Raw genomic sequence first — 10017 nt, forward strand, 5'->3', positions numbered from 1 at the left:
GGCAGAGCCAGGCGGATCTCTGTGAGTTCGAGGCCAGCCTGGGCTACCAAGTGAGTTCCAGGAGAGGCGCAAAGCTACACAGAGAAACCCTGTCTCGAAAAACCAAAAAAAAAAAAAAAAAAAAAGAATCTACTTAAGTTATCTTTTAAAAAATTGTCTTCCAAGACACGGATGAACTGTAAGTGGAAACAGAGTCAGAAAGCCATCAGGGCATCAGCCGGTCACTACCTCTCCTTCCCCTTGGGAAACACAGCACAGATTCATGGTGCCTCTCTTCTGCATCAGCTGAGCCCACTCTCCCAGGACATCAGCTTGCAGCAGGGCCAATGGTGACTGCCTTTGGACGTTTTAGTTTTAGCTGCTGTTTTTCAATTCCAGGTCTTAAAAGAGGAGTCTAACGGACTCAAACCACCTAAGCAATCCAAGTCAGTGGACACAGAACAGCCTATGGGCAGGCATATAGGGTGGAGTGTCCATTCTTAGTTCAGTCAGTTGTGGCCAGGGGACAAAATCATGTAAAATACCATTAGAGCATCAGGAATTATAAACAGGAAGGGTAATGAGAAGGCAGGCATATCTAGAACATTCAGAGGACCTTTCCCAGGTGTCTTAGTTAGGGTTTCTATTGCTATGAAGAGACACTATGACCACAGCAATTACAGAGGAAAACATTTAATTGGGGTTGCTTGCTTACAGTTCAGAGGTTTAGTTCATTGTCATGATGGTGGGACATGGCAGCATACAGGCAGACGTGATGCTGGAGAAGGAGCTGAGAGTCCTACCTCTTGATCCACAGGCAACAGGAATGGAACTGAGTGTCACACTGAGCATAGCTTGAGTATAGGAGACCTTAAAACCCACCTCCCACCACAGTGACATACTTCCTCCAACAAAGCCACGCCTACTCCAACAAAGTCACACCTCCGAATAGTGCCACTTCCTTTGGAGGCCAGTTTCTTTCAAACCACCACACCAGGCATAAAGGATAGTCTAATAAATGTAAATTTGGTAGTCAAAGGTTCATATCCAGAGTCACATATAAATGCAAGGTGTGAGTTAAAGTATTTAAAATTTGAATTATCTCCCCAACGGTTCAGTTGGGGCTGATGATGGACTATAGTTATTCATATTACAAGTCTGGGCTTGTCAGTGACTTAGAACTTATGATCTTTTCTGGAGTTCCATGTTTAAGTTAGAGAACTCTCCATGAGCAGTGTGCACAGTGGGATGAAGAGGGTCTGTGCTCATTTTATTGTTATTAATTTTATTAGAAAAGTAGCTCAATATTGGATTATTTGTAGAATGTATGTAAATATAAATAGAAAATGAAAAATCTAACCACTTACACATATTATCCCATACTCAATTTTCATATCCATGCTCTGGAAGTGGACACTGTCAATGGTTAGATTCTTTCTACACTAACAGAAAACTTTCAGCACAGGCATTTTTCACACAAATCGATCACAGTCCACATATTCTTTGATTATTTCAAACCTACCTCTAATTATTGAATGGTTAAACATGTTTCCTTTTCATGACTGCTCTGTTACCATCCATCTGTTACTTAGTGACTATGTCAGGTCGTCTAGTATGTTTTAGGTAATATATTTGGATAATTATTTTTTAAATGCTGTTCCTTGTGTAAGTATATAAGATATAAATCTAAAGGCATGGGTTTAAAATACTATACTTTTAGTAGTTGTCACATTATGCATAGTTGATTGTTGTCCCGAATAATTGTTTATACCAATTTGCTTGACACCAGAAACATGGAAACTTCTACCCCTTTGTAGTTATCTGCATTCTTCAGGATCTCGGTCATTTAAAAATAACCCATGCCCCAGATCTACTACAGACCATGTGGAGAGGTAGCATGCCAGGGATTAACACACATGTGTGTGTTCCAGAAGAGCCTTGACCAGGCTGAAGAGCCACCTTGACAAAACTTACGTGCTTGATGGAAAGTGAATCAAGGAGACTTACAAAGTTACATAATTCATTGGAACACAATTTAAGAATCAGAAATTCTTCAAATTACCTTGGTAACATAAGATCCTTGAGTCCAGAGACTGGAACAATTCATTTATATATTTCTCATGATGCCAAGTACAGTGATTTACATACAGATGATACTTCAAATATACTTTTAATGTAGGCTCTACAGTATAAAGATGACAAATCTACAAAGATTATTCCCTAAGGAAGTTTTTGACTCAACATTAAAATTTATTTAGAAAATTCATGGTTTTCATGTAAAGCTCCCAAGCTTATAACTTTAAGCATAACACGGAATAAACGACCATAAGCGTTGTACTCCCAAACTAACCCCCTTCCTGTTCTTAGACAAAGCCAAATGGTTCATCCTAACATAACTCTACATAGATAACCACATATTGTTAACGGCTGTAAAATGTGTTGGATTTAATTAGCCAGAAAATTCATTTTATGTATATTATAAAATGCTTTTTGTTTGTTTTTTTCCACTGTAGATGGCAGGCTAGCTTCTGGGGTTCCTCCTGTCCCTGCCTCCCATCTCCCTACAGGAGAGCTGGGCAGCAAGGGCTTCACCCACGGAACATCTCGCTCCATGGTTTCTTATTGACTGCATCTCAGTTTGCAACTAAGAGTAATTTCTCTCCTATTTATATTCCTTTTGATTCTTGCTCTTGTCTCATTGCTACAGCTAAAAAACTTTAAGCAATTTGTTGAATAAAACTGGAGAGAGCAGATATCTTTGCTTCATTCCTCATTTGTGAGGAAATACTTTGATCTTTTTTACCATTTAGTAGAATGTGAGCTATCAGTTTGTTATATCCAACCTTTGTTATGTTGAGATATCTTCTGTGCCTAGTTTCTTTAGGATATTTACTATGGAAGGATATTAAACTTTATCTAAGGACTCAACTAAGGTGATAATATAATTTCTGTCCTAGAATCCACTTATATGCTACATCAAGTTTATTGATTTATGTGCATTTAACCATCCTTGTATTTTTGGAATTACACCAATTTGGTTATGATAAGTGATATTTTAAATATGTTGTTAAATTTGGTTTGTAAGTATTTTAAAATACATTTCACTAAATTCTTTGAGAATTTCATACATGTATACAATGTATTTTGATAATATTTACCCCTACTACTCCTACACCCACCCCACCCACTCTAAACTTTATGTCCTTTTTAAAAATAACCCACCAAGTCTAATTTCTGCTGTAAATACTCACATGTATGGAGCCATCAGGAACCACACCTTTGAAGAATATTATTTTAGGATGTATTACATTTGTTTATACTGTGGAACATTTGTTTAATGATGCAAAGATGTGTTGCATTCTTTTGTGTTGCATTTGTTTAACTCTGTGAAGCTGTGTTACTGTGCCTATCTAAAACACCTGGTGGTCTAATAAAGCGCTGAGCAGCCAATAGTGAGGCAGGAGAAAGGATAAGCAGGGCTGCAGGCAGAGAGAATAAAAAGGAGAAATCTGGGAGAAGAAGAAGGAAACAGAGAACAAGGAGAGGAGGACACCAGGGGCCAGCCACCCAGCTACACAGCCAGAGAAAGTGTAAAATTTACAGAAGTAACAGAATGGGAAAACCCCAGAGGCAAAAGGTAGAAAGGATAATTTAAGTTAAGAAAATCTGGCTAGCAACAAGCCAAGCTAAGGCTGATCATTTATAATTAAGAATAAGCCTCCGTGTGTGTATTTATTTGGGAGCTGGTGGTGGGCCCCCCAAAGAGCCAAAAGAGCAAAAACAACCAACAACACACCCTTAGAGAAAACCACCCCACAACCAGTAGCCATCCACCACCAATAGCTCCTCAGCTAGGTTGAAGTCTCCTGAGTCCTTCCCTGGTCCAAGTTTGAATGTTGCCTGGACTGATCTTTTGTGAGTCTTGTACAGGCAACAACAGCTGCTGTGAGTTCATGAGTGCAATGGTTCTATCATATCCAGAAGCCATTGTTTCACTCTGGCCCTCCTTAACCTCTGGCTTTTATAATTTTTCTTCCCCTTCTTCTGCATTGGTCTCTGAACTTTGAGGGGAAGGGCATATAATAGATGTCTCATTTGTGGCTGAGTACTCAACAGACATTTAGTCTCTGTACTTTGGCCATTTGTGAATTTTTATATTAACTGTCATCAAAAGCATAATAAGAATTCATTGATGAGGTCCGAGAGATACACTAATCTATGTATACAGAGATACAAATTTAAATGACAGTTTGATAATAACAGCAGGTAACCTATGAGTACCAGCATTCTTGGCTAGATTTACAGTACCAGCATGTTTCCCTCCATGGAGCAGTCCTTAAATCCAGTCAGAAAGTTATTGGTTGCTCCCATTACGTTTGTGCCACTGTGGCATCCATGAGCATTTCTTGCCACATTTGCTATTATTGTAGTTCACAGGGTCACAGCACAGTAAGGCTGCTGATGACAACTCCAGCAGTCTGCACAGCTCCTTCTGGTACTGTGAAAGCCAGCCAGCAGGGAGGAAGCTTCCTGGTCAGTGCCAGCTTTATCTCTGCAAGTACCCTGACCAAAGTGTGGTGTCTTGCCATCAAGTCCTCATGGACAACAAGGGGCAATGGCAATAGTTTGTATTGGTTTTGAACCTCTAGTATACTCCTGACCATCACTCTGAGGGAAGGCATCCCACACCTACCATTTGGCAACTTATGGCTTTTGGGAGAAGCACTATCTTATGTGTAGGGAAACTTCCAATTATCTGTCTATCTATTTATCTATCATCTATCTATCTATTTATGTATCTATCTATCTATCATCTATCTATCTATCACCTATCATCTATCTATCTTATGCCTATTTATAAATTTGTAGGAAGCTTATAAAATAGTATGTTTCCATACTTTTTCCAAACATCCTTAGTGTTAGTCATCCCTCACTCCCTCCTCTCCTCTGCCCTACCCTCCAATCCCTCCCCGTGCTTAAACCTCACAGTATTGCCCTTCCCTCTTCATATCACCTTTGTTGTACCAACTCCTCTCTCTTGGGATCTTTCTTCTCCCTCCACCAATGGTCCCTTTCTAGTTTCATGAATTCTACGGGCACTCCAAGTTAAACAGAAAACCTGAAGATGCAGTGCTATGATACACATGTGAGGGAAAACATGTGACATTTGTCTCTATGGGTACAGTTTACCTCACTCAGTGTTCTTTACAATTCCACCCACCTACACGCAAATTTCTTTTTTTTTCAGCTGAATAAGTGCATGTGTATGAGAATATGTTCCTTATCCATTTATCAGTTTATGGAAATGTAGGCTGTTTCCATGCCCTAGCTATATAGTGAATAGAGCAGCAATGACCATGGATGAGCATATGCCTCCATAGTAGGAAAGAGTCCTTTTGGTTATATGCCCAGGAGAATTATAGCTGGGTCACATGATATATATATATTTAGGTTTTTTTTCCCACTGGCTCTTAGGAACTTTGTTTTCCTTCCATCTCTTTTTCCTTTGCTCAGGTGTCTGCAGACTAGCTCAGGACCACTCAGTGGTGGCTCCAACCCACTCAGTGGCCTGCAGTGTGGGAGCGGCTGACCAGTCCTCATTGGCTGGCTGGGTACTTCAGTCTTCTGTAGGGAAGGGAACAGAGGGCACCTGCATACCCTCAAACCAGTCTGCCACCTCTGACTGAGCAGCAGTGAGCTGGAGCGGTCCATTCGCTCTGAAGGTTTTCCTTGGTCACAGCTTTCTCAGCAGCAGCAGCAGCCTGCTCCTCCTTCTCAATCTCCTCTGGGTCTCTGTAGTAGTAGGGAACAGGCATAACCTCCCTTGGGTGCTCATGGGAGATAGTGCCACACACAGGAGTACTTCCCGGGCCAGCATCGGACCCACTGAGTAGGCTCCCTTGTTTTGTTGCATGGGATGGCAACGTCCGCATAGTGCAGAGGTGAGTCTGTGTTACACACAGAGCAGTGGTTGATCAAGACGCCTCTGTGAGGGGCTGGGGGGTCAGTCCTGGGATTAGTCACAACTAGAAGACATGGATCCCTGAAGTCTGCTTGGATCTGGTTAGTGAGGGTCCCAGAGGTGAAGCAGCAGCAATCGGAGTGGCTCCAGTGGAGGCAGCAAACTTCAGCACGGCTCGCTGCCCAGTGTTCCTGGAGGAGATGACGCTGACATCAGCAGGGTCCTCAATGGCAACGATAGCCTGAGCTGCCAGGAGCAGCTTCTCCCAGGTCCTCTTCAGATTTATGATGTAGACACTATCACTTTTCCTTTTATAGATGTACTGCCTCTGAGAGTCAAGGTTGGTACCACTTAAGCGGATTCCTGTGGCAAGGAATTTGAGGGCGTCCTCCTCCTCCATCTGCAGGACATCAAGGGTCTCAGACATTGTGTCAGATTCCTTTTAAGTTACAACAGGAATAAAGACCCATCCTGGGCAGTGCAGAAAGGGGTTTTGTTTGTCGTTGTTGTTGTTAAGGATCCGCCACACTGATTTCCGCAGTGGCTGCACCAGTATGCGCTCCCACCAATGGCACTTGAGGGTCTCACGTTCCCCACTCTTAGCAGCATCTGTTGTCTCTTGTTCTCTTCATCTTAGTCATTCTGACTGGGGTAAGATAAATCTCAAAGTAGTTTGATCGGCATCTCTCTGACAGCTAACAATGGTGAACACTCTTTTTTTTTTTTTTTTTTTTTTAGGTTTTTCGAGACAGGGTTTCTCTGTGTAGCTTTGCGCCTTTCCTGGAACTCACTTTGTAGCCCAGGCTGGCCTCGAACTCGCAGAGATCCGCCTGCCTCTGCCTCCCGAGTGCTGGGATTAAAGGCGTGCGCCACCACCGCCCGGAACACTCTTAATACTTCTCCTGAGTGCGGCTCTACAGTCCATTTTTAATTACCTTGTTTTCTTGGTATTTAGCTTTCAGTTTCCTTTTCTATCCTAGATGCTAATCCTCTGTCAGATTTATAACAACCAAGGTTGTTTTTGTTTTTTGTTTTTTTTTCCCCCGTTCTGAGGCTGCCTCTTCAGTCAAACATGCTTCCTTTGCAATACAGATACTTTTCAAGTTCATGAAGCCCCGCTTGTTGGTCCCATTTCCTGGCCAAATGGGGTCCTATTCAGAAAAGTCCTTACCTGAGCCTCTGTCTTGAAGTATACTCCCTGCTCTTTCTTCTGGAAGTTTCAGCATTGGGGTCTACCATTGGGATCCTTGATCCATATGGAATGGATTTGTGCACAGCATAAGATGCTTGCAAGTATTTTATTGAGAATTTTTGCTTCCATGCTCCATCAGAGAGTTGGATATACACTTTTGTGTTTGTGTCCTCACTTGGTTTTGTGTCAGGGTTATATTGGTTTTGTAGAGTGGTTTGGTAGCCCTCCTTCCGTGTGGGATAATTTGAGAAGTAGAATTCAGCAATGAATCCATCACTCCCTTTCGTGGGACTCTTTGTTACTACTTCCATTTCATTGCTCTTTATAGATTTGCTTAAGTGCTCATATCGTAGTTAATGTTGGTGGATCATGTATGTCTAGAAATGTAACCATTTACATTTTCCAACTTATTAGAACACAGGTTTCAAAAGGTATTTTCTATTGATTTTCTGTATTTCATTGGTGCTTATTGTAATGTCTCTCTCCCCTTTCATCTCCTGATTTTATTAGTATGAAGATTCTCTCTTTTGGTTAGTTTGGTTCTGTGTTGATCTTGTTTGTCTTTTTCAAAGAACCTGTTCTGTTTCATTGGTTCTGTATGATTCTTTCCATTTCTTGGTATATTATTTTCTGCTTTGATCTTGGTATATTTCTTTCTGTCTACTGATTTGAGATTTGTCTTATTCTGGTTTTTCTTAAGACCTTGAGGTACATAATTAAGGTATTTGTTTGTGATTTCTCTGATTTTAAAAAAAAACTTGTTTTTTTTTAAATTACAAAAATGTTTGTGTGAGTATGTACATGTAAGTGAAGATGCCTGAGTAGGTCAGAAGTAACAGAGTCCCCTAAAGTTGGAGTTATAGGTGGTTGTAGGCTACTGATATGAGTGCTGGGAACTGAACACCGGTCCTCTGCAAGGGGAGTACACGCTCTTATCTGCCAAGCCTCCTCCAACCTCTCTGATTTTTTTTTTTTTTGAGATAGTCTCACTATGTAGCTCTGGCTGTCCTAGAACTCAAAGAGTTCTACCTGCCTCTGCTCCCCAAGTGATGGGATTAAAGATGTGTGTGCAACCATGCCTAGCTTTCTGATTGTTTTAAATTAGGAATTTATAACTATAAATTTCCCTCTTAAAACCACTTTCATTGTATCCCAGTTTCCAGTATGTTGTGATTTTGTTTTATTTTATTTTTAAAAATATATCCCTAATTACATTTTTATTTATTTGTTCACTGTGTTTGTAAGTATGCATGTGTGTATGCATGCATTGCGAGTATGCACATGTGTGAGTGTGCATGTGTGAGTATGACTCTGTGTGTGTGTGTGCGCGCGCGTGCGCGCGCGCCTGCCATGGCAACTGTGTGATGAGAAAACCTGCAGGAGTCCGTTTTCTCCTTCCACTGTGTAAGTCCTGGGGATCAAACTCAGGTTCCCAGGTTTGGCAACAGTGTCTTTACCTGCTCAGCCGTTTTGCTGTCCTGTTTTTGCCTTGAATTCAGTGTTTTTAATCAAATAGAATTCAAGAGTATTTCAACTTTATTGTATTTGATAAGACTTGCATAGATCACATACTCAGTCCTTTTGGGATGACTTAGAGACTGCACATGTGCAGGTTCAGACTGTATCTGGTGGTCCCCCCACGCTGAGGTGCGAAAGGAAGGTCTTTAGATCGCTTGCTGATGCAGATGCTGAGGCCGTCTCTACGCCACGTGCTTTCCTGTCTTGGGCTCGGTGTCTTCTGAACTTTGTGTGATTTCCTCCCCAGTCAGAGGAAGTGGCTCAGGAGCCAGGCAGTGGGTATTATAACCTGAGGCCATTCAGCCTCCAGGTCCCAGAAAGCGCTGCTGGCAAGCTTCCGCTGGTGTGTGCTCTAGTGTTTTTAAGAGGCTGGCACTAATCAGCCCTCTTGGGAAGTTAGGGAATCTCACCTTAGAGTATGGCAGACCGCTGTGTGGAATACTGAGCAGCCCTGACTCAGTCTGCCCTGTCTAGACAGAACTTTTTGCAAGCCAGAACTCGGAGAATAGTTTTCTATTCTCAGTTGCCTGGGTCACCAGGGTGGGAGCCCTGCTTCTAGAACCTCCTGTCTGCTGACTCAGCAGGACCTTTCAAAACGGTCTTCTCACCAGGGCTCCAATCAAATGCCAGAAAGAGAGCATGTCCCGCTAACTGTACAATATGCAGACCCCAAGATTCCTCTCGGTTCGGACAGCGCTGGTTGTGGTTCCCCCCACCCCACCCCTTTGGACTCTGCTGGCACAGTCAGTCTGTCTGTCTCTCTTCTTTGTTTCTTTCTCTCTGTGTTTCTCTCTGTCTCTCTGTCTTTCTGTATCTGTCTCTCTGTCTCTGTCTCTCTCTGTAAATTATCTGGTACTGAGAGTAGAGTGGAAGTTTTCTGAATCTCTCTCCTTGTCTGGAGCTGAGATCCAACTCTCTGTGACTCACACTCGGCTTTGGGAACATAGACTCCCTGCCTGGGGCTGAGTGTTCCAGAATGCACTCTGGCCTTTCCCGTTCTGTTTAGTCGCATTGACCCTTTTCCTTCGTCACCTCACGACCAGGTTATTTCCAAGAAAGTCCAGCAGTCGGTACATGGGCAGCACCACGCACAGTCGGTGTACACGGGTGCCATCCTCCACTTTTCCTCCTCACCTCACAAAAAATACCATAGTTTGTTTATCCATTAGTCAGTTGATGGACATTTAAGTTGCTTTCACTTCTTGGCTGTTGTGGATAATACACATCCCTCTCAGATAATTGTGATAAACACAGGTGTGCACACATCTCTGTCAGATAATTGTGATAAACACAGGTGTGCACACACCTCTCTCAGATCCTGCTATAACTGCTTTTGGGTACAATATACCCAGAAGTACTCTTTATC

The 10017-nt window shown here is 42.3% G+C and overlaps 1 pseudogene; it reads right to left on the reverse strand.

Annotated features, from left to right (window-relative positions):
- Positions 1–5509: 5509 nt before the first annotated feature.
- On the reverse strand, positions 5510–6368 carry LOC128108848 (40S ribosomal protein SA-like; annotated as a pseudogene).
- Positions 6369–10017: the final 3649 nt, after the last annotated feature.

Source organism: Peromyscus californicus, unplaced genomic scaffold (genome assembly GCF_007827085.1).
Source record: "Peromyscus californicus insignis strain IS unplaced genomic scaffold, ASM782708v3 Scaffold_13__1_contigs__length_99412109, whole genome shotgun sequence".
NCBI lineage: Eukaryota > Metazoa > Chordata > Mammalia > Rodentia > Cricetidae > Peromyscus > Peromyscus californicus.